This window comes from Diceros bicornis, assembly GCF_020826845.1.
Source record: "Diceros bicornis minor isolate mBicDic1 chromosome 12 unlocalized genomic scaffold, mDicBic1.mat.cur SUPER_12_unloc_1, whole genome shotgun sequence".
NCBI classification, from domain to species: domain Eukaryota; kingdom Metazoa; phylum Chordata; class Mammalia; order Perissodactyla; family Rhinocerotidae; genus Diceros; species Diceros bicornis.
Genome location: NW_026690864.1, coordinates 1,227,663 through 1,253,455, shown reverse-complemented (window position 1 = coordinate 1,253,455; position 25,793 = coordinate 1,227,663). Strand labels below are relative to the sequence as shown.

General features: G+C 41.4%; 1 long non-coding RNA gene across 2 annotated transcripts in view; it reads left to right on the top strand.

Moving 5' to 3' along the window:
* Positions 1–25,793, top strand: part of LOC131401619 (uncharacterized) — a 37,874-nt gene that overhangs the window by 6,232 nt on the left and 5,849 nt on the right. Inside the window, exons 2-3 of one of the 2 annotated variants that reach the window (XR_009217801.1) lie at positions 1,282–1,420; positions 23,714–23,827. This is a non-coding gene — a long non-coding RNA (uncharacterized LOC131401619). The remainder of the gene's footprint in view (positions 1–1,281; positions 1,421–23,713; positions 23,828–25,793) is intronic. The other variant, XR_009217800.1, reaches the window with a different exon arrangement.

Sequence of the window (25,793 nt, the reverse complement as noted above, 5' to 3'; positions counted from 1 at the left end):
TCCATTTTGAGTCAACCAAAATTTCCTGAATACCTAGTAGGCCCAAAGCTGTGTACTGTGAGGTATGGGGTTGTAGCAATCTGAAATATGGCTACAAATTCTTCAAAACTCCTCTTATTAAAAGATGGGATCTCTCTCCCCTTCCCTTGAATATGGATGGGCTTATGACTGCTTCAACCAAGTAGAGCATGGTAGAATTGATCCTCTGTGACTTCCAAAGTTGAGTTATAAAAGGCCATGCAGTTGCCACTCTTTTTGCTGGAACATGTGTTCTTGGAACCCTGAACCACCATGTAAGAAGTCTGACTATTCTGAGACTGCCGTGGTAAAGAAATTATGTGTAGGTGCTCTAGACTGGTCCCAGCTGTGCCCATCCTTGCAGCTATCCCCTCCAAAGTACCAGACATGTAGGCGAAGCCTTCTTGGACCCTCTACCAAGTGCATCCACCAGCTGATATCACTGAATAACCTCTCTCAATAATACCTAAAACAGAAGAATCCACTCAGCCAAGCCCTGACTGATTTTCTGATCCACAAAGTCATCAGATATAATAAAATGGTGGTGATTTTTTTTTTTATTATTGTTTTGTGTGTGTGTGTGTGTAAGGAAGATCAGCCCTGAGCTAACATCCATGCCAATCCTCCTCTTTTTGCTGAGGAAGACTGGCCCTGAGCTAACATGCATGCCCATCTTCCTCTACTTTAGATGGGATGCCGCCACAGCATGGCCTGACAAGCGGCGCGTGGTGCGCGCCCGGGATCCAAACCCAGGCTGCGAGCAGCGGAGAGCGCACGCTTAACCACTACACCACGGGGCCGGCCCCAAAATGGTTGTTGTTTTAAGCTACAAAGCTTTGGGGTAGTTTGTTACGAGTCTATAGATAGCTAGTATAGGACTTTGTTCATTTAACATTAAATATTTACTGAGTGCCTACTCTGTCCCAGGCACTACTCTTGCTCTTATGGTATTTATGATCATGCGTGTGGAGGGGAGGAAGAAAACACAAACCAATAAACAATCTGTGTGAAAATATTATGACAAAGAACGAGCAGGTTAAGTGGATAGAGAATGCATAGATGCAATTTAGTGTAGGATACTCAGGGAAAGTCTCTGTGGTGATTTGACATTTGAGAGGAGATCTAAAGTGAGTGAGAGTAAGCCACATTAAATTGTACCCATGCCTTCTCTGTCTATTTAACCTGCTTTATTCTTTGTTACCTTAATTTTCACCCTGGTATATTTGTTTGTTTATCAATTTATGTTTCATTTCTCTCCTTCAGTGTCTTGGAGATGAGTGGGATATATCTTGAGGAAGAGAATACCATGCAGCAGGAACAGCAAGTACAGAGGCCCTCTAGTGGGAGCATACGTGGTGTTTCTAGGAACAGCAAAGAAGCCAGTGCAGCTGGACCACAACAGGTGAGTGAGGAAGGTAGGAGATGGAGTGAGAGAAATATCAGTGGGCCACATCACAAAGGGTCTTGTAGGCTGTAGGAAGAACTTTGGATTGTGCTTCAAGGGAGGTGAAGAACCACTCTGGCTGCTTAATGGAAAATGAACTGTAGGGGACAGGGTGGGAGCAAGGAGACCTGTTTAGACAGTATTACAGTAATCTAGGGAGTAGGTGGTGGTGCCTTGGTTCAGGGTGGCAGCAGTGAGAAGTGTCAAATTCTGGATATACATATATTTTTTGTGTTTAAAAAAAAATACAGGGCCAGCCCCGTGGCTTAGCGGTTAAGTGCGCGTGCTCCGCTGCTGGCGGCCCAGGTTCAGATCCCGGGCGCGCACCGACGCACCGCTTCTCCGGCCATGCTGAGGCCGCATCCCACGTACAGCAACTAGAAGGATGTGCAACTATGACATACAACTATCTACTGCGGCTTAGGGGGGAAAAATAAATAAATAAAATAAAATAATACATAACATGAGATCTATCCTCTTAACATTTTTTAAGACTTTATTTTTTGGAACAGTTTTAGGTTCACAATAAAATTAAGAATTAGGTACAGAGATTTCCTATATACCGCCTGCCCCTACACATACATAGCCTCCCCCATCATCAATATCCTACACCAGAGTGGTACATTTGTTACAACTGATGAACCTGCATTGACACATCATAATCACCCAAAGTCCACAATTTATATTACAATTCACCCTTGGTATTGTACATTCTATGAGTTTGAACAATGTATAATGACATGTATCCATCATTATAGTATCATAAAGAGTATTTTCACTGCCCTAAAAATCCTGTGTGCTCTACCTATTCATACCCCCACCCCCACCCCCTGCTAACTACTGATCCTTTTACAGTTTATAGTTTTGGCTTTTCCAGAATGTCATATTCTTGAAATCATATAGTATGTAGCCTTTTCAGATTGGGTTCTTTCACTTAGTAATATGCCTTTGAGGTTCCTCCATGTCTTTTTGCGGCTTGATAGATCATTTCTTTTTAGTGCTGAATAATATTATGTTGTCTTGATGTACTGCAGTTTATCCATTCAGCTACTGAAGGACATCTTTGTGCCTTCCACATTGTTGGCAATTGTGAATAAAGCTGCTGTAGACATCCGTGTGCAGGTTTTTGTGTGGATGTAAGTTTTCAGTTCATTTGGGTAAATACCGAAGAGTGCAATTGCTGGATTGTTTGGTAAGACTATGTTTAGTTTTATAAGAGGCTCCCAAACTGTCTTCCAAAGTGGCTGTACCATTTTGCATTCCCATCAGCAATGAATGAGAGTTCTTGTTTCTATAATCCTTGTTAGCATTTGTTATTGTCAGTTTTTTTGGATTTTAGCCATTCTAATAGGTATGTAATGATATCTTCTTGTTTTAATTTGCAGTTCCCTAATGACATATGATGTTGAGTATCTTTTCATATGCTTATTTACCATCTGTATATCTTCTTTGGTGAGGTGTCTGTTCAGATCTTTTCCCGTTTTTTAGTTGGGTTATTCGTTTTCTTATTGTTGAGTTTTAAAGAGCTCTTTGTATATTTTGGATATAAGTCCTTTATCAGATGTGTCTTTTGCAAATATTTTCTCCCAGTCTGTGGCTTGTCTTCTCATTCTCTTGATGTTATCTTTTGCAGAGCATAAGTTTTTTAATTTTAACGAAGTCTAGCTTATTAGTTATTTTGTTCGTGGATCATGTCTTTAGTGTTTTATCTAAAAAGTCATCATCAGGGCCGGCCCCGTGGCTTAGCGGTTAAGTGCGCGCACTCCGCTACTGGCGGCCCGGGTTCAGATCCCGGGCGTGCACTGAAGCACTGCTTCTCTGGCCATGCTGAGGCCGCGTCCCACATACAGCAACTAGAAGGATGTGCAACTATAACATACAACTATCTACTGGGGCTTTGGGGAAAAAAAAAAAAAGGAGGAGGATTGGCAATAGATGTTAGCTCAGAGTCGGTCTTCCTCAGCAAAAAGAGGAGGATTAGCGTGGATGTTAGCTCAGGGTTGATCTTCCTCACAAAAGAATAAAAAATAAATAAATGAATAAAAAGTTATCACCATACCCAAAGTCATCTAGACTTTCTCCTATGTTATCTTCTAGGAGTTTTATAGTTTTATATTTTACATTTAGGTCTGTGATCCATTTTGAGTTAATTTTTGTGAAGGGTATAAGATCTGTGCCTAGATTCATTTTTGTTCATGTGGATATCCCGTTCCAGCACCATTTATTGAAAAGTTAACATTTTTACATGTACAGTACAATATTGTTAACTGTAAGCACACTGTTGTATAGCATATCCCTAGAACTTTTTCATCTTGAATGACTGAAACTTCATACTCATTGAACAGTAAATCCTCATTTCCCTCTTCCCCCAGCCCCTGGCAACCGCCAAGTAGAAGTAGAATGCTACTTTCTACTTCTATGAATTTGACTACTTCAGATATCTCATATAAGTGGAACCAACCAGTGTTTGTCCTTCTGTGACTGACTTATTTCGTGTAGCATGATGTCCTCAAGGTTCATCCATGTTGTAGCATCTGACAGGATTTCCTTCTTTTTATGGCTAAATAATATTCCATTGCATTTATATACTACATTTTTTTTATCCATTCATCTGTCGATGACATTTAGTTTGTTTCCCCCTCTTAGCTATTGTGAATAATGCTGCAGTGAACATGGGAGTGCGGCTATGTCTCTGAGATCCTGATTTCAGTTCTTTTGGATAAATACCCAGAGCGAGATTGCTGGATCATATAGTAGTTCTATTTTTAATTTTTTGAGGAACTTCCGTGCTGTTTTCCATAGCGGCTGCAACATTTTACACTCCCACTAATAGTGCACAGGGTTCCAGTTTTTCCACATCCTCAACAATACTTGTTATTTTCTTTTCTTTCTTTTTTTTTTTAATAATGGCCATCCTAAGTATGAAGTATGAAGTGATATCTCATTGTGGTTTTGATTTGCATTTCCCCGATGATAAGTAATGTTAAGCATCTTTTCATATACCTGTTGGCCATTTATATATCGTCTTTTGAGAAATATCTATTCAAATCCTTTCTCCATTTTTTAATCAGGTTATTTGGTTTTTTGCAATTGAGTTGTTAGAGTTCCTTTTGTATTTTGGATGTTAACCTCTTATCAGATATATGGTTTGCAGATATTTTTCCCATTCTGTAGGTTGCCTTTTCACTCTGTTGATTGTTTCCTTTGCTGTGTAGAAATTTTCTAGTTTGATGTAGGCCCACTTATCTATTTTTGCTTTTGTTGCCTGTGCTTTTGATGTCATATTTAAGAAATCATTGCTAAGACCAATGTCAGGCAGCTTTTCCCCTATGTTTTCTTCTAGGAGTTTTACAGTTTCAGGTCTTACGTTTAAGTTGATTTTTAAGTCTATTTTGAGTTGATTTTTGTGTATAGTGTAAGATAAGGGTCCAATTGTGTTCTTTTGCACATGAATAACAGCACCATTTGTTGAAGAGACTATCTTTTCCCCATTGTGCCTCCTTGATGCCCTTGTCAAAGATCAGTTGACTATATATATGTGGATTTATTTCTGGGTTTCTATTCTGTTCCATTTGTCTGTGTGTCTGTGTTTATGCCAGTACCATACTGTTTTGATTATTGTAGCTTTGTAATATGTTTTGCAATCAGTAGATGTGACTCCTCCAGCTTTGTTCATTTTCTCCATGTTATTTTGGCTATTCAGAGTCCTTTGTGGTTCCATATGAATTTTAGGATTGGTTTTTCTATTTCTGTGAAAAATGCCATTGGGATTTTGATAGGGATTGCATTGAATGTGTAGCTCACTTTGGATAGTGTGAACATTTTAACAATATTAAATCTTCCAATCCATGAATATGAGATATCTTTCATTTGTCTGTGTCTTCTTTAATTTCTTTCAGCTATGTTTTGTAGTTTTTAATGTACAAGTCTTTTGCCTCCTTGGTTAAATTTATTCCTAAGTATTTTATTCTTTTTGATACTATTGTAAATGGGATTGTTTTCTTTGGATTGTTATATAGAAATGCAACTGATTTTTGTATGTTGATTCTGTATCCTGCAACTTTACTGAATCATCAGAGTATAAATGCACTTTAAAGCCGTGGACCCTGAGAAGAACATTAGGCAATGAGTGTGAATAGGAAAGCAGCCCAAGGCCTGGCTCCACATTCAAGGTCAGGAAAATGAGCAGGAAACAGCAAAGGAGTTTGAGGCGAAGCTGCAGGGAAGAATCAAGAGAACCGAGAAGAAGTTGTGCTGCAGATGCCAAGTGGAGTATTTCAAGTGAGGTTTAGAAGGATTAAATAACCTTAGAGGTGCAGCTAGCATTCGAACTGACAGCCGGATGCCAGAATTCATGCTCTTAATTTCTGTGCTCTACCATGCAAATCACAATCATAATGGTGATATATGCTCTACCATGCAAATCACAATCATAATGGTGATATACCCTTCAATAGCACCCACTCTGTGCCAGGCACTGTTGTGAAGAGCTTTGTTTATAATAATCCATTTATTCCTATCATCATTACCCTTTTACAAAGGAGAAAACTGAGACACAGAGAAGTTATGTTCAAAGTCACAAAGTGGCTCAGTGTACTTTGAGCTCGGCCGTCTGGGTCCAGAGTCTGTATTCTTAACTGATACCCTGGGCTGGTTCCCAGTAACTCTCTACTGCCTAAAAAACTGGAATATCAGAGATAATATTTCATTAGGTTGAATAAGGAAGCTCCAGAAGCAAATGAGATTATTTAATTAGGAAAAGAAAAAACTAAGCGGTGGCAATTTGACCTTTTGCTCTGTCCGTATTGATTTTTGTGCCTTCCAGCCTCAAATAAGCTGAGGAAGTGCTGTGTGCCCTTCTTCAAGCTGAGCAAAGCACTCGCAGAGTTGCTTTGTTCCTTCCCCCCTTGGAGTATGGCTGACAGCAAAACGTAATGCTGCCTTTTACACTAAATAAATGAAAGCCTTGGTTTCTCAGGGTCATAAAAATGTGATCACATGAAGTGAATCTCCTCTAGTGATTTTAATTTAGCCCCTCTTCAAAGTTAAATATGGGAAGGAAGTTCTTGCATCTGAAATTCTTGCATAAAACTGTGTTTCTTGTAGCATTTACCCGCAAGTCACTCTAAGCGGAGCTGGCAGCATGTTTATGGATTCAGTGTTCCTTCAGATGTGATGATGCCTTCAGGTGTCTGCTTCACTTGCTTTTTTTCTTCACCACTGTCTCTTGTTTTTCCTGGACCTGACCTCTGCCCCTCAACAAGTGGCCCCCTGAGCTTTTTCTTGCTGCCCCACAAATGATCGCTTTTGTTCCCAAAGTAAGGTTGTGCATTACACTTTTGAAAAGATAACCTGGTGCCAGCAGGTGGGGCTGTCAGTGTATCCCCTTCCTGTTCTGCCTGGCACTTCATTCCCCAGTCTTGCCTGTGCCTCTCCTGTTAGCTCACCTACTTTGATCTGAAAAATCTAAGACTTTCCTTATCTTTATTTTGGTTTAAATTTTTACAAGTCCAGAACCAGGCTTCCAAGAGGGCAGCAGTCCTCAGACCAGATGGTCAGCGAAGTAGGCATTAACTGTCACTCAGTGTCTGTACGGGAGATGTTAAAGGAAGTCTCCATTGACCGACCTGAACCTGGTTCCCCAGCCTTTCCCACCCTTCTCACCATAGGCTTCTGGCCTCAGTCAGAAGAGGTGGGTGCCCTAGAGCAAAGACAGGAGTCGGGGATACCGAGAACACTCGCAGAGGTTAAAACCAGAGGAACTTGTAACATTTCTTGCAAGACAGGTGCACTGATGAAAATTCTCTCAATTTTTGTCTACTTTTTGCATTTCTTAAATGCTTATACGTATATTGATGTTTTCATTCATCTTGAGTCAATTTTGAAAATGTAGAGTGTACTAGAAAAATTTTCTAGTTTCTTAATACTTTTTTAAGTTTTCAAATTTGTGGGCAGCTTTTATATTTTACAATTTTTTTCTTTTTTTCTTTTTTTTTTTTTCTGAGGAAGATCATCCCTGAGCTAACATCTGTTGCCAGTCTTCCTGTATTTTGGGTGTGGGTCACCACCACAGCATGGCTGCCGACAAGTGGTGTAGGTCCACGCCCGGGAACTGAACCTGGGCCGCCAAAGCAGAGCATGCCAAACTTAACCACTAGGGCACGGGGCTGGACCCTATATTTTAGAATTTTTACCGTGTCAATAATTATGTTTCTTTTTCATTCATAATTTTATGTCTGCCCAACTTTTTTCATCAATCAATCCTGCATGAGATTTGTCTATTTTATTAATTTCTCCAAATAATCAGATTTCATCCCATCTGTTGCTTTTTAAAAATCTCGTTTGTTTCTGTTATTATCTTTATTATTCCCTTTTTACTTTGCTTGGTTTTACCAGGTGGTTTTTTCTAACTGAGTTGAATGCCTAATTTTCAATCTTTCCCATTTTAGAACATATACTTTTGAGGCTTTAAATTTCCATGTAAGTACTGCTTGACTTGCACCCCACTGGTTTTGACAAATAATGCTATCACTCCCATTCAGTTTTAAGTATTTTAACATAATTATCTAAATGTTTATAATTATTATATCTTTTTCTTTGACATAGGTATTATGTAAAATGATTTTTGGTTGTTTCTAAACATATTAGGGGAAAAGAGGATTCTCTTTTCATTATAGATTTCCAATTTTATCACATTGTTGGCAGAGAATGTGTTCTGAACAACATCTGTCCTTTGGTCTTTGTTGATTGGCCATAGTAATGGCCAATTTTTATAAATGCCCATAATGCAAAAACATGTATATTCACTCTTCATTGGGTAGGGTTCTGTATGTTTCTGTTAGCTCGAGCTTAATAATTACATGATTCTAATCACCTATATATTTACTAATTTTTGTTTCATCTATAAGTTTCTGACCTTTCAAAATCTGTTGTTAATTAATATTTTTACTTTCTTTCCAGACAGTATAAGTACCTTAGAGACTGGATCTCCATTTCTTCCCCATGGGTCTGCTTCTGTTTTCTTTTCTTTCTCTCGCTTTTTAATCACTCTTGTCTTGTTTTTCTCAAATCTCTGGCAATTTTTGAATGGATATTGTGTAGGAGCATTTTGGGAGTGATTTGAGGACAAGGAAGTTTTCCTCCTCTAAAGAGGATTTGCATTTGCTTCTGGCAGGTGCCTGGGGCAGAAGTGATCCTGGGTCCCTTTCATCCAGGTTGAAGAATTGATACAGTGTGAAGCCAGGCCTTGGTCCCTTTGAGGGCCAGACTCAGTTTCACCGTTATCCACAGGAAGCAGCCCTTTGAAGTTCCAGTTCAAAGTGTGGGTGATTTATTAAGTTTCCCCTTCGTTGGTAGACCTGGACTTCAGTTTTTATTCTCCCACTCTGTGGGATTGCCTGGAGCTCCACTCAGCTTCTCAGACTCTCAGCTGCCTTTTCTGGAATTGGCACATGCCCTTCAAAGAAAAATTGCCCCAGATGTTAGGCTTATCTCTCTGAATTTCCTTTTTTTCTAGGTTTTGATCCTGTAATTCATCACTGCCTTATCTCTCTAAGCTATCAAAGAGATATTTTTTATACTTTTTTTTGTTCTTAGTGCAAGGATTGGCCTGCATTACCTAGGATGCCTTTACAAGAAGCAGAAGTCCTTGTCATGTGCTCTTTTTAAAATGAATTTTATTATTGAAGTATAGCCTACATACTAGTGAACAAATCATGAGTGTACTGCTCCATTAATTATCACAGAGTGAACACAGCTGGTAACCCCCACCCAGTCAAGAAATAGTATCAGCACCCTGAAGCCTACCTGGTGTCTCTTCTTCCCTTCTCCCTCATAGTCGCTTCCACTTGGCTGCTGCTTCCTTTCTGAAGGCCAGGGAAACCAGATATCGTTTGGCCACTTTCAGTTTTAGTTATGAAATGCATAGCTTTGACAAAGTCATTTCTAATTTAGTTTTTCTTTTACCTTTTAAATCTATTGGTGGAACAGTTTTCTCCCCTTCCATTTCATCTTTCTTTCCTTGTGATGAGCCCTCCCAAGTCTTTTAACAATTTGTCCTTTTAGATTATACACAGTACTTTCTTATTTTATTATGTGTGGTTACTAGAAAGCCTTCCAAACTCATAACCGTCTGCTGACATGGAGAATATGTGATTTCAGAATATTATGTTTTGTACACATTTATGAAAAATTATCCAGAATATGAACCTGTTCCCTTTTATTTCTCCTGTCAGGCTAGCCCTGTCCCTAATTCCCTTTCTTTAACTAGAGATGATCACAAGAAACAAATCAGGAACTTAGTGATTTGTTTGGAATGTTCTCTTTCTCTTTCCCTGCTCTAGACCACAGGAAGACTGGCAGAGCCATGACCTTTTTGTGATTATAGTCTTGGATCTCCTTTTGACCAGTATCATCTTTTGACTAATTAAATTTGACTTCAAAGTTCTAGTTTACTATCTTCATCAGATTGATTTTTTCAGCTAAAGCACCTGGTACAGTGACTGGCACATGTTGGCATTTGATAGTTAATGGTAATCTGATAGTGTGGTTCTGGAAGTCAAGATGCAGGGACATACATGACATATAAAGGGAATGGCCAACCTCTTTTTTTTTTTTTAAGTCAGAAATGAACTTGGCTTCTGTCTCTCCTACTCTGACTCTTAGCAATTTGATAAATTTAATTTCTAGCATCAATGAATCAGAATCCTGACAAAATGGACAGTTTGTTTTATTTAGCCCTTTTCACTGAGAAGTGTTGGGTATGATGCACCGTAAGTAGAGCTTGTGCTTAGCATCAGTACATGAGGTCACCAGCGAGGCTCCAGAACTCTGCGAGTTCAACCAGGAAATCATCATCCAATTGGGTGTGATCAGAAGTTTTCCTAAAACCTGAGATACCTTCCAGAAACAAGATAATCAGGGCGGAAAATTGATCATAAAGGAAAATCGTAGACCAGGGAGCTGTAAGAGGCTCTCTGAAGCAAGGATGTGTGAGCAGCTGGAAAAGGGTCAGCCTGCAGCTGGGGAAAGGGAAGGCGAGAGGCAGAATTGAGCAATTATGTACTGGGTAGTACTGTTCTGCGGAGAAGGGTGCTGAGTCCGGGGTGGACAACTTGGGAAATGTCCTCTGGAGTGGGACAGTGGTGTTTTACCACACTTCACTGTGGCCTAACTGAAATCTTTAATCTTTTGTTAGAGTTAGGCTTAAGGTTGTTATATAAACTTGATATGCTAATGTTTATAATAATGGTAATAATTTCGATCATCTTTGAGTGCTTACTGTGTACCCGATGCTGTGCCAGCTGCTTTACATACATTATCTCATCTGCTGCCGCAGCCCTATGCAGTGGAGCTGTCGTTACCTGCGCTTTACTGATAAAGAGACCTGGAATCTTTTCTGGGCCTATGTCTGGTGAGAGGAGTTCTCCTGCACTCAGGAGGGGCAGGTGGGCCAGGCTGGCTTTCCTAGTTTTATGGCTCCAGAGCTCCCTCTTCTGTTGTTCTCCCAGAATGTTTGTATGTGGCCTCTTACTTTCTTAGATCCCTTGGCTCTTTTCCCCTCCTCCACTTGAAATGGAAAGATTCTTCCTCTGCCGTTATTGTCCCAGTTAAGTTCAATTTAGAGTTCACTCCCAGCAGCTTCTCCTCAGTGCAGAGCTCTGCTGAAAGGGCACTTAGACTGGTAAGGTTCTGGAGTGGTAGGGCCCGGATTGCTCCTGCACCTACCGCAGTCCCTCTGTTCTAACCCTTGAAATGGACCTGCAGCCCCCTTCCAGATGGACTGCCCTTCTCACCTCAGCCTGCCAGTGAGTACCGCTTGACGATGTGGAGGTTCTTGCATTCTCAGGAACGTCATTCATACTTTTGCTGTCCCTCCACTTCCTTCTGTACAATTGCAGATATAATGGGGGTTTAGTTGCTATCAGTAGTTTGTTCCACTCACTCATATTTTGTCACATAATTTTGTCATAGATATTATGCATGAATTTTTGGTTTGCTCTCCTAGTTGTTCTATCTTTTGTTTATATTTATATAAGGGAATTCAGGGAGATTTTTAAAAATAAAGGCTGTGCTGCCACTGTTTTCCTAGAATCCCTCTTATCATTTGATGTTTAAGTGAGTTACAACATTTTTGGGGAGATGTCTCAATGAAGTGTTAAGAGGCCCTATCCCAGCACTCCGGGAGCCAAATAAGAGATGTAGAGGGAGGGGAGGGAGGAGGCGATTGGGGAGAGGGAGAAAGGGAGGGCAGGGGGAAAGAGAGACTAGGGAGGCTGATGAGAGAATATAGCAGGCCTGCATCTCTGCTAGGGAGGGAACCAGCAGGCCACATTCCACGAGGGCTGCAGAAAAATTAGACCTCTTTCAATACAAATTTGAGATCTAAAAGTAGTTTATTCTGAGTGGAACAAGTTTACCTATGGTTTCAAAAGTTGGAGAGGAGACTCTAGGGGTCAAGTCTTGGTTGTTTAAGATTCAAATAAGGTAGGAGAGACTGGAATATGGCCAGGTTTCCAAGAAAGTGGGGCTAACAACAAACAAGCCTCAGGGAGAGGCCGTGTGTCAGTGTTGCAGTCAGCAGGCCCAGCTGAGCCTGAATTTAGTCCAGCCCAGGCTCCAGATGTGAGTGTAGAAGCCTCCAGATAATTCCAGTCACCTGTGTTCCACATCACCCCGTGATATTCAGACTGAGGTCCCTGACATTGCAGAGCAGAGACAAGCCACCTGCCCTGTGCCCTGTCCAAATTCCTGACCCGCAGAAGCCATGAGCATAACAAAAAGTTGTCGATTGTTGTTTTACACCACTAAATTCAGGTTAGCTATTACAAGCAATAGAAAACCAGAATAGCCATGGTGATTGGTTTGGCTGATGAAAGGAGATTAGCCATTCCAGATTTTAAGAGAGGAATGGCTGGAGCACAGGCCTGGAGACAGACCAGCATGGCCCATGTCTAGGGAACTGTTGGTCACTCCAGCTGAAGGAGTGGCTCATGTGGCAGAGTATAGCACCACTGCAGGCCAGGGGAACACATTCAGGGGCTACAGGGGTCTTTTTCTTATCCCTCCACACCCAGCACATGAACAGCCCCTCGATCCTGCTTTGTGCTGGCCCAGCCACACCAAGAGCAAAGATTCTGCTGTTACTGGTATTTATAAAAAGGAGACATGGTAGGGGAGCAGAGTGACAGGGGTAGGATCGTCATTTTAAGATACCTCCCTTAAATTCTTTTCAATGAAATGTAAATTTGAATTATGGAAAAGCCATCCATCAGAGTTCTTTTTTCAAACTTGGCTTTCTGGCCTTGTTGAACATTTACCTATTAATTATCTTGATATACCAGGCTACAAATAACGGGAACACTGTCTCGAACTGCCTTAAACAGTAAACACATTTTTGTTTATTTCTGAAAGTCCGGGAGTAAAGCAGGCCCTGGGATTGGTTGATACTGCCCTTCACTTTTGTCATCAAAGACCCAGGTCCTTTCCGTTTCCCTGCTCTGTCATCCTCAGTGCTGACCTCATCCTTAGGCCAGGAACAAGATGGTGGCAGCGGTGTTCTTATGGACTGAGTTGTGTCCCTGCAGAATTCATATGTTGAAGCCTGAACCCCCAATGTGATGGTATTTGGAGATGGGCCCTTAGTGGGTAATTAAGGTTAGATGAGGTTATGAGGGTCAGGCCCTCGTGATGGGATTAGTGCCCTTATGAGAAGAGACCTGAGAGAGCTCTCCTCCTCTCTCTGCCCTGTGAGGACACAACAAGAAGGCAGCCGTCTGCAAGCTAGGAAGTGGGCCCTCACCAGGAACCAAGCCAGCCAGCGCCTTGATCTTAGACTTGATCAGTTCCTTATGGCTCATCTTCCCTTTTATTCTCTTAAACTTATATTTCTCACCTTTTGAAGAGCAGTTGTTGAGCTATTGGTGATAGGCTTCTAGAAAAACGAAACTTATTTTAAGGTGGGATTTGATAAGGAACATTTGAGCTTGATAACTGAGTGGGAAAGCTTCCATTCAGTGAGGGCTTTTGTGAGGGAATCTGTGCAGATAGGCCAAGCAGATAAGAAAAACTCAAAAAGCAATAAGTGAGACCTTGATATGTTTTCTTGTGCTTTTGTACTGAATCTCACTATTTTGAGTCCCAGTTAGGAGACTTACAGTATTACTTTAACCTACAAGAGAGATGTGAGGAGCACTTCTGAACACCTTGTGTTTAATGGCCTTCAACTAGTTGTCTAACTTTTTTCTATTTTCCTTTGTCAGTGTAAATTCATTTTAATTTGCTTGTCATTTTTGTGGACTGGAAGTGTGTTTGAATCTGCTGCTTAAAACAATGCTAGATTCGTTTTCTTTAGTGCAGTGATTCTCAGATATATTCCAGTAGAATTCTCCTGCTATTGAGTCAAGTGGTCTTTTCCAATTTTTAGGAAAATAAATCTTTGTAATTTTGAGAACTTCCTCAAAATTATTTTAATAAAACTTTGGTTACCTGCTATAGCTTGCCTACTGGAAGAGAAAATGAATGAGAGTACCAAATGAATAATAATGAAAAATGTGAAATCAGCTGATCCTGTTAGGTTTGATAGATTGGTTTTTCATCATGGGTATTTGTGTTAGTGGTTTGATTTTTATATTGTATACATATATTCATTGTCCGCTAGTAAAAATGTTCCTAATTTGTGTGATGAAATGACGTATATCAGTACTTCATGATATTTTACAGAAAGTTCTAAGAATTCCAGGTGTTCTGCCACCTTAAACATTGAAAAGCACTACTTTCTAGGATAATTGAATCCCTAAAAGAATTTCCAGTGCTGGGTCTGGGATTGATGGTGCTTGCTGATCAGATGTTATATATTACATGGATGTATGCTGGACATGGTTGTTTTGGAGCATTATTACATCTGTAATCATGGGCACAGCTGAAACTGGTTTCTGCTGTTTTGAAAGGTGTACTTACCTGGAATTGGGGATGTGCTTGTCTTACATCCCCTGAACTTCCACACTGACGAGAAGCCTTTTCACCTGGCTCCCAGGGTCTACCCAGGAGGGCATTATTTCCTAGCTTGCATCCCGCCTGCCTTTCCTCCCGGTTAATCCCCTTTATTCATTCATAATGATGGTTTGTTATCATTCACTTTCTTGTTTCTTTTGGCTTCCTTTTAGCAGCTTCTTAGGTGAATGAGCATTTGAATAATAAATTGATTCAGCTTCTTCATTTTAATACAGTATTGGCCCTCTGAAGGAGCCAGCAGAAAACCAGCACAATTTTGTCAGTAATTCTGTCTTTGATTTCTACCATACTCACATAGCAGGAGGCAATCGTTAATAGCCAAGTGTTCAGTCTCCTTCCTGCTGGTGCCCTCCCAGGGTGCTGCCACTCCCATCTCATTGTCATCATGGAGGTGGGCCCCGAACAATGAACAATGAGTCAGAACCCAGGGAGGGACCTGCCCTACAGGTCTGAGCTCTCCCTCAGTGGAGGGTGACTGCCCTAGACCCCATTCCCATTCATCAGAGTTAATTGGCTTCTAAGGAGACTCACTTATCCCAGAGAAGTGACATACTAACTTATTTCAGAGTCTGAACGTTGCCTGAGCCCTCAGTAAGCCCATCCACCATCCCATCATGCCTTCTGATTTGCCTTCTCCCTGGATCCCCTCACGTAGCATAATCTTTGCCAGCCCAGTCTGGTCCTCCTTGTCTCTTCTCTTACAGACGCACGTACACCTGCACATGCACATACACACATGTGGAGACAGATGGAGAGCCGTGTAACAGCAAAAGTCTGGTGTTTTGTTTTATGATCCTCTGTTAGTCCTTAAGCTCCAGCAAAGATGATTCTACCCTGAAAATATCAGATGCCCTTTTACAAAAAGCGCCCTCTAGAGTTTAATTATAGAACCAATTATGATAATGTCTAATAAAAAAATTTATTATGTTCATAGTATTCTTTAAATTTAGTCAAAATACAAGGCCTGATTGTATTACATTTCTGAAAGGTGTCGGGGGAAGAGGGGGAATCTCCCTCTGCCCTTTTCCTTAAGGTTCTTATGGCTGACCAAATAACAAGACAGGTTAGCAGGAGAAAATAATACCAAGTTTAATAACATGTATACATGGGAGAAAGCAGGGACACTGCGTTTCTCAACACAATAGCAGAGATTCTCGTCTTAAATACCATGTCCAACCAAAGACAAGGAGGATGTTGGGGGCGGGGGTGTTAGTTACAGGAGATTATCACTAAAGCACTGTAAACAAGAGTAAGGCTTATTATGCAGTTTTAAGGCCTCACCTTCTACATTGATAAGTCTCTAGAAATGAGGTCATCCCCTCTCTTCCCAATACAGAGAGGGAGATACCTTTACAAATGGAGACTTCCCTTGTAAATGATTGTCTGGTAACCCCTCGCAGGGCCATCTAGAGCATGTGGCCAGAGAGACAGAACTTCCGATAAGATGGGCTTGTTGGTGCCTTTTCTATTGTAACCTCTATCCTACATTATCTTTATAGCAGTCATGATAATAACTCCTTCCTGAAACAGATCTTTTGTTTTAAATTCTTTAGGCAGTTTGGGAGGGGCAACTCAAATATTCTTCCTGAGTTCTCTGAGTCCTTATTGTCTTCAGCTCGAAATAATCTGCATACCAGAGTGGTGCTTCCTGGGGTAGCTTGCCCTGAGCACTATCAAAGGCATAAAGTTGTATGATAAGACATTTACCCTCCATGTTCTTTTTTGCAGCAGATATTTAAAGCCAGGTCACTTTAGGTGACTGGCTCCATAAATCTGTTGTGTGCACCTCAGATTGGAGGGTGCAGCCAGCACCCTAATGACAACACCCCTCTGGCGACACATCTGTGCTGATTTAAAGGAAATCCAGGGAGCAAGAGTAAATGTTTCCAGTGTTCACCTTCCCAGCAAAGAGGATTTTTATCAACTCAGGTGTTAAGTTTGGGATCCACAGACCTATCAAAGAGCAAATTAAGAACACATCCATTTCAGGGCCAGCCCCGTGGCTTGGCGGTTAAGTGCTCACGCTCCGCTGCTGGTGGCCTGGGTTCGGATCCCGGGCGCGCACCGACGCACCGCTTCTCTGGCCATGCTGAGGCCGTGTCCCACGTACAGCAACTAGAGGGATGTGCATCTATGACATGCAACTATCTACTGGGGCTTTGGGGTAAAAAATAAATAATAAAAAAAAAAAAGAACACATCTGTTTCATAAAGGAACCATCCTTTATGCAGCCATCGCTAATGACTCGGCTGCTAAAATCTCATTATGGGTTCAGGCTGGTTATCTCTGTTTAAGGGTAGAGGGAAACACCCTATTATAAATTCTCTCAGGCCTCCCAGCACCTCATTAAGCAACTTAAAAAACAAAAAAAGGAAAGGTGATATGGGAGAAGGAGTAGTTCTGAAAATTAAAATGGAACAGAATGATGTTTTGAAGCCAAAGAGGGGGAAAAGGCAAGGGTTTTGCTTGTGAGGCCTCTGCTACAATAAAGAGGACCTTAACGCAGACAGACCGTACCCTACAAAATGCAGCCCATAATTCAAGCTGTCAGCTTAATCACGCTGTTTCCAGGTATGGAGAAGGAGCCCTTGTTTCCTGGGTCCAGAGAGAGAGCCTTGTTTGCTGACCCCTAGCTGCAGCCTGCCGCTGCAGACCGCCCCGCTCTGTTGGCCTTTGTGTTGCTGTCCCCTCCTTCCCTCATTTTTGGCATTGTGTTCCCTTCAAGTGGCCCCCTGGAAGGGACCACCCAGGGGGCTGCACAATGGGGACCAAGGGAGCCACCAAAACATAGGTTTTGTAAGACAGCCCGTTAAAAGAAAAATACTCTTTAACTATGTATGTGTTTGTCCTTTCTACAACTGTTTTGTGTGGCAAACAAAACCCCGTATACAGACTTCTCTGTGGCCGCACATACAGCTGTTCCAGCCATCGGGTGTCAGGCTTGAGATAGTTCCTCCCAGTTTATTTTCCCAGGGCACTAATTCTTGATGTGGTTTATATTTACATGTTTGGATTTATGGTCAGGAAACTTGATATCAGAGTAAACAAATTGCACTGGCTTTATGAAACTATTTTATCAATAGTCTTCAGAATTGGTGGCATTACTCTTGGGTGAAACTTGTCTGTAATGCTACTTAACAAAAGCTAGCAGCCGGAATTCAGTTCTCAATAGCCATTTACACCTCTGTAAAAGGATTAGCTCTCGCCAATTGTTACACTGTTTAAATCTTAATTTGCATCTTTATGGAGGTAGGGCTTCTACAGACGTCTCTGGTTGTCTGATGTATTTGTGTACCTGTGGGTGGGTGGTCACTGGAGGTTTTCTCTTATTGGTGAAGGTGCTAAATTGCTTCAGGATGACCAGTAAGCTACACAAATTGAATTAGCATATCAGGGTTTGACTGACAACAGCCCGCTTTGGTTCGTTAGTTATATTTTGTAGCAGTTGTGGTCTTTGAGTGTTGGATGCATGAATGCATTCTGTTACTTCTGTTTAGACTTAACAATTCTCATGGGTCTTAGGAGGATTTTAAATGTTGTTGATTGTAATCAACAAATTTCCTTGGGAATTAAATGTGAAAAACAGAACCAGAACATGATCAAGTGATGGTTTTATTTATTTATTTTTTTAATAGAGATAAAATATGCAACTAAGACTTTATTTATTTATTTATTTATTTATTTATTTATTTATTGGTGAGGAAGATTGTTCCTGAGCTAACATCTGTGCCAGTCTTCCTCTATGTTGTATGTGGGATGCCACCACAGCATGGCTTGATGAGCGGTGTGTAGGTCCGTACCCGGGATCAGAACCTGAGAACCCTGGGCTGCCGAAGCAGAGCGCTCCAACTTAACTACTATGCCACCGGGCCAGCCCCAAAGTGATGGTTTTAAAAGTAATCTTTTCTATCCAGGCCATGTGTTCTTAGTTTAAAGATCAAAACCTTCTTATGTTTTGGAAGGAGGGTAGGGTCAAACCCATGAGAAGGAAGAAGTTGAGTGTGCAGGCCAGTGTTCTGCAGGCACTGGAATGGGAAGCAAAGGCTGGTCATGTTGCCCTTTGCCCACCGTTCTGTATATGGGCTGTTCCTAAACCCCACACTCAGAACTACAGACCACCTCTGCAGATGATGCCTTTTTGTCGTTGCTCATTTAGCAATACAATTTCCTTCCCCAAAACGTTGTTCTGGATGTGACCAACTGTGGTGCTTTATTATTCTTCAGTCTCATTAAAAATACAGTAAATGTATTTTATAAAACTTTTTAAAAGTAACATTATATTATGTAAATTATGAAGTAAACTCATTACTAGTTATGGGCAGTGATTACCACACCATTTTGAGACTGTTGTTCCCTAGAGAAAATAAAACCTGAAAGTCATGCCTTTAGTGCTGCAACTGAAACATGTCCACTCTGATAGAACACCCACGGGAATGTGTGGAAGTTACCTGGTGGGGTTAAGGAAAAGTTTATTTTCTACAGCCCTCATACAGGGTCATTTTTGCCAAAAAGTAATTCTCAGTTTGCAGTACTGAAAGGAAAAGCATGGCACTTTTTCTCTCTTCCTTGCTTCCAAAAAAAATTGTACCTTCCTTTGAGTGTTCCCATTAGCCTGGAGTGGAGTTGTTTTCTTTTAAATTATCTCTTAAATTCTGTGTGACTGAAAGATGAAAATGAAGCTAGAAAGCAATTACTTTAAATTTGGCCAAAAATATTTATTTATTATCTGCCTGCACTGTTGGGTAAAATAAAATATACCTCTTTAAAGTGCCTTTTGTGCTTCTAGAGATTACTTGTCATCCATCACGTTTGTCCACTTGCTGGAGTTCACAGAGACAAACTGATGGTAAGGCCCAGTGTGTTAGTGCCAGGTCCGTCTACATATTCCCCAGGAAGGACTGGGCATGGGCTGGTCAGACTGATGCCCCTCCAGTTGGAATTATTTTGATGGGAATGCAAATAGAAGACATGAAAGAAATTGAGGTCTTGAATTCTAGGATAGTGTTTTTTATAACACATAGTCTTTAATCTTTAGCTCTATAGTGTTTGAATTCTTTAATAGAGATTTTTTCAGCAAAGGACTGATGAATATTTTGTAAGCTAAAGTCAGGTATCACGTGGAGAAATAACTACTAGAAACCCTAAGCACAGACCAACTTGTCTTTTAGCCAGAGAAGGTTCTGAGTTAATCGAGAGTAGACCATAAGCTCTGTGCAGACAGTACTTGTGGCCGTCTTATTGATCGCTCGTTGCCAAGCCATGGACGCCATGGAAGCCCTGGACTGGTCTAACAGCAACCATATAAAAACATACTGTAAAAATAGGTGTCATGGATTTCTCTAATCTAGGTTTAAATCTTGGCCTGTCATTCAACTCGTGGTGTTAAGTATGTCTTCAGTATTGTGCTGAGTGCGACATGAAACTTCAAGTAAGATAAAAATTCAGAAGTCCAATTGTTGTTCTCAACAAGCTTTTGGTCTTGTTGAGAAGACTAGACAGACATGACATAACTAGAGAACAGTACAATGTAGGATGTTGTCTGTATTGTGCTAAAGGAATTCAGGGATAAGAAAGATCCCTGTGAATGAGGTAGTCAGAGAAGCTCCTAGACAAGTATGAGAAGAGCTAGTCTAAGTAAGCCTGATATTTGGATTGATCAGATTGGAAAAGAACAAAGGTTATCTGGCATCTGTCCTGACTGGACAATCAGGTATTATTTAGCACTGGCATACCGTGGTGGGGTGGGGGGTGGGCATACAGGCAACAAAGGGTGCATTGTCTGTAGAGCATTTATAAACAGTAATAAAACCACTAAAACTGTTTTCTCTTATCACCATTCCTAAGAATGGCGGAGATAAAATACTCCTCCCTGGAGGGAGGCTGCTCCCACCCGAACACCCTGCCTATACCCCACTGTGGTACCCCAGCATTGGTGAGCATCTGCTAACTTCCGCCATTGTACCAGCATTTCAGAGGAGGTGCAGAAACATCAAGCCCTGGTCCTTGCTCAGGGTCTACCACCTGGGGTGGGAGGTGAGACTAGAGGCAGTCTAAGCTGGAGACCCCAAGCCTGCAGACCAGCTCTGTTTGTCCAGCATAGTATTTAACCTCCTTTTGAATTAGCTGCCAGATTTTTAAATTTGAGAGATGTCACGTAAAAATAAAACTAGCAATTGTGAATTTCCAGCTTCTCTTGAAAACTAGGAAGATCGACGTCACTGAGACACATTCCGCTGCGGGAGCTGAGAGTGACTGGCCCTTTGAGTGAGGCACACACCCCAGTTTTTCGCGAGCCCACCCCACCAGCTGTGGGCGTTGACTTCCCCCCAGCTGAGCCGTGAATGACTGTTCTCCCTCTCTGCCACCCCCACCACTGCTCTCCCACTTACACACTCTTCCCCTGCCATCTAGAGCACAAGTTCAGTCTCCTGGCTGTGGTCTGGGTCTCGTGTCTGTCCCCTCACCAACTGCATCTGTGCACGGCTGCCAGGCTAACCCTCTCAAAAACACTGCTTTCAAGAAACCAGCCATAGCTCAGAAATCCGCAAGATTTATTACTATTTTCTCACCCGAGTTTCATATTGAATTTTATTTCCCATTACTATCTTATCACCACAAACAGCAACCCCCACCTGGCCAGACTTGTGTCCTTGCTGGTCCCGACACCCCTCCTACCCTGGCATTTCCTCACATCTTTGCCTGTGCCGCCCCTTAGCTTAAAGGGTCATCTCCCCTTCTGTCTAAATCTTGCCCAGCTGAAGTTCCTCCTCCATAGTCAAGCCCTTGTGATGCCAAGGAGCTCTCTGTCTCTCTACTGCCTCACAACTCCTGATTGCCTTCCCAGTGATTATGTGCTCTCCTTTACTGCTCTGAAATTGGCTTACCTCCGATGGGCCTGTCTTCCTTTTCTTAAGGGCAGGTGTTATTTTGTGAATTGAGTGGTGACGAGATAAAGCCTTCCAGGAAGAATTAGGACCCAGATTTTGCCAAAGGAAAAAGAAGTATTATAGGTACTATAAGTCATATAGGCCAGGAGTCTGGAAGGTTTTTTGTTTGTTTGTTTTTTAATTTATTTTTTAAATTATTTTATTGAGGTCATATTGGCATATAACATTGTATAAATTTCAGGTATACAATATCATATATCAGTTTCTGTATAGATTGCTTTGTGTTCACCACCAATAGTCTAGTTTTTATCTGTGACCATACATATGTGCCCCTTTACTCCTTTCACTTTCCGCCTACTCCCTTCCTCTCTGGTAACCACTAATCTGTTCTCCTTATCCACGTGTTTATCTTCCACATATGAGTGAAATCATACGGTGTTTATCTTTCTCTGTCTGGCTTATTTTGCCTGGTGTAATATCCTCAAGGTCCATCTATTTTGTCACAAATGGCGTGATTTTGTCTTTTTTATGGCTGAGTAGTATTCCACTGTATCTATATACCATGTCTTCTTTATCCATTCATCCGTTGATGGGCACTTGGGTTGCTTCCATGTCTTGGCTGTTGTGAATATTGCTGTGATGAACGTAGGGATGCATAAATCTCTTTGAATTGTTGCTTTCATGTTTTTGGATGAACACTCAGTAGTGGGATATCTGGATCATATGGTATTTCTATTTTTAATTTTATAAGAAATCTCCATACTGTTTTCCATAGTGGCTGCACCAGTTTGCATTTGCACCAGTTATGTATGAGGGTTCCCTTTTCTCCACATCCTCTCCAATATTTGTTATTTCTTGTCTTGTTAATTACAGCCATTCTGATGGATGTAAGGTGAAATCGCATTGTAGTTTTGATTTGCATTTCCCTGATAATTAGTGATGTTGAACATCTTGTCATCTGCCTGTTGGCCATTCATGAACAAAATGAAAAAACAACCCACCAACTAGGAGAAAATATTTGCAAATCATATATCCAACAGAGGGTTAATTTCCGAAATATATAAAGAACTCATACAACTCAACAACAAAAAACAAAACAACCCCATCAAAAAATGGAAGGTTTTTGGCAGCAGAGCTCAGAGGTGAAGGATCCAACACAGGATGTAGCCCAGAGGGACTAAGAATCTTAGGCTTAGAGTTTAGACAAGAGCTTGAGACACGGCAAGGAACTGGAGTGCCCATAGGGTGGCCTAGGGTCCAGAATAGGGCTTGAATGAGAGGTGGGGGGGTGGGGGGGGTGGACATGACACGACATTTATATTTCCTGCCCAGGATAAAAGCCTGCTTCAGAGTCAGGGTGCCTGAGCCTATACTTGTCACTCGCCCTCTAATAGACAAACAGAGCACATCTCTTTCATCCTTTTGATATTAGGCACATGGCCATCAAATGGATCCAGTAACTTAACCCACTGTTGTACTAACTACAAGTTAGTAAGACGTTGCTAATTAACACATTGCTTTACAAGTTGCTTCATTTTCTTTTTGGAGTACATGTTGAATATTCCCAACTACGTATGTCATCAGCTTCTTTAAAGTAGAAATACTGTTTTGTCTTTGATGTCTTCTCCTATAGCTTTTTAGAATCATGCTTTCCCCCAAATGGACATGTTTTTAAAGGAAGTTTCTAACCAGTCTCTTTGGAAGCTACTATGATACCGTGACAGACCTAACCTAAAACAGTGGCCAAATTGTTAGACTAGACCAGTCCCCCAGTAGACTGGAAATAGATAATGAAGGCTAAATCCCTCTTTCCCTCCCTTCCTCTTCTTACTAAAAATAAAGAAAATTGTATTGCAGTGGGATCTGAATGGAGAAATAATAGTCATTTTTCTGCGTTGAGAAATAGAGGACGTAACCAATATCCAGCCAGCAGTTTTCGATTTCTTAGCAGTGACGATTTAAGTAAATTTCACATGAGTTGTGGAGATCTAACTTTGTTATGATTGACAATAGAAAATTAGCCTTTTCTGCCGTTAAGATTATCTAGCATTCCTATCAGTCAGGTGGAATGTGGAATGAGATGGCACAGCTGTCGATTTGAAGGTCATTAAAGTCTTCAAAGGGTTAAAAGTTACTTCCACTGATGGATTTAAAACTGCCACATACACACAAACAAGGTTTTCAAAATGCCCCATTTTACATCTTTGTCGAGAGATAGTCTAGTTGCTGCATTTTTGTGTCTAGATTATATTACAGATATGTCAATAAACCACGAAGAACCTCCGTAGATTCTAGAAGCTGGGCCATCTGTGCTTAAATAAACATCTCATGCAGCACCTGTTTTATTTTATAGGCTCTATAATCACAGTGACATTCTGAAAGAAGACCTTGAAGCCTGTGGAACAGCTGTCCTTCACCAGCCTCCGAGACTCTTACCTGGAGGTGGCAGCCATGAAAAGCAAGTCAGGTATTATTGGGATGAAATTGCTGCTGTGGAAGGATGGCCATTCTTGTTCCCAGATGCTTCCAAATGAAAACAAAACACTAGTCCACACGGTCACCACTGGGATAGACACTTGTAGTTGTCAGTTTAACTGTTTTATGGACTTGACCATTTACTTCTTTGTAAATGTATTTGTTTCTAATTGTTAATTGGATATATCCACTCAATCCCTACTCATAACAATGTTTTAAGGGCTTACTTGGGGGGAGGGAGCACAGGTAGCCTTCATCTGGTATATTAGCATACCTTCGTGAACAACCCAGGATATAATCTAGTCTAGCCACCACCCTAGAGGGATGTCATTGGCAAGTCCAAACCCCAGATGGATTCCTCAATTTCCAAGGTCATGCTGGTGATACAGGCCCCCAATCTAGAAGATACAGGCCCCCAATCTGCAAGTATGGTCTCTGGACCAGCAGCATCAACAAGACCTGGGAACACGTTTTCCCCGCCCAGGCCTCACTGAATCAGGAATCTGGGGGTAAGACCCAGCCACCTGGGTTTTAATGAGCCCTTAAGGGAACTACCCTCCCTCAGGTTTGAGAGCCACCACTTCAAGGATATCCCTTAAAGGCCATAAAGCTAGGATGAGAGAGAGAGGGGGTTAATTATTTGCAGGGTAGTTGGCCATGTGAACCATGATTCTTGTACATCCTTCCTGAGTCAATCAGAAATCTGTTCTGTACCCTCTACCCACCTTTTAGGTAGTGTGGGTTTCTTTTCATGGCCCCAGAAGCTTTGTGGCATCTGAGCGACTTATTGAGGTCATAGAATTACATATGTGTAATTTGTGTAATGGTTTGTCCAGTGTTGGCACCTGGTCGGTGCCTAATTCATGTTGCATAATTGTTGCCAGTGACCTAACTCTGATTTTTATTTTGGGGACTGACTATATTTCCTTTTATTAAAATATATCCCCACTATTTACTAGCAGAGAACAAATTATTTCTCGAGCATGGTCAGCAGATGAGTGTCTGTGAAAGCCCACCTGAAAGGACCTTGTTTCGCTGAGAGTGAGAGGGGCTTTGGGTCTGGTTATCTTATATCTAACATCATTTTCTCTACCTTCAGTGTGCCACATAGGCTGTTTTATGTTAATGATTTTCTTCAGAGTAGAATTCAGCATAAATCCCACGAAAGCGTGAGAAGTCAAGATGATGGTTTCTAAAAGGACCTTGGCACAAGAAGACTTGGCCAATCATATGTTCCATTTAACAGAGCACAAGATGAGGTTCACAAGTCCTGAAAGTGTATACATTACCTTCTGCATCTGTACTAGTGATCTCCAAACTGTGGAAAATGCTGGAAATGACCGTCCTGGTCAGTAACTTTTCAACCTGAAGCAGTAAAGGGCAATGCAAGAAAATCCTTTTTCCTGTTTTTTGTTCTTTGTTTTTTTTGTGAGGAAGATCAGCCCTGAGCTAACATTCATGCCAATCCTCCTCTTTTTGCTGAGGAAGACCAGCTCTGAGCTAACATCTATTGCCAATCCTCCTCCGTTTTTTCCCCAAAGCCCCAGTAGATAGTTGTATTTCATAGTTGCACATCCTTCTAGTTGCTGTATGTGGTACGCAGCCTCAGCATGGCCGTTCAAGCGGTACGTCAGTGGGCGCCGGGATCCGAACCTGGGCCGCCAGTAGCAGAGCGGGCGCACTTAACTGCTAACCCACGGGGCCGGCTCCCCCTCTTTCCTGTTGTTTTATCATGCAAGATAAAAAACAGCAGTCTTAAATACTCCTTTACAAGGCGGTGGAAGAAGCTGTCTGGGGCGGAGTCTTTCTGCACTCTGTAGGTCATTTGGTGATTATGTGTTGTGAGGCTCTGTAACCAGGCCCCTGTTTCTTTCTCACTGCTTTTTGTATCTGTTGATATACTATTTTGCATAAACCACAGTTGTGGTATGTGGCATAGAAAGCATATATGCATTTAT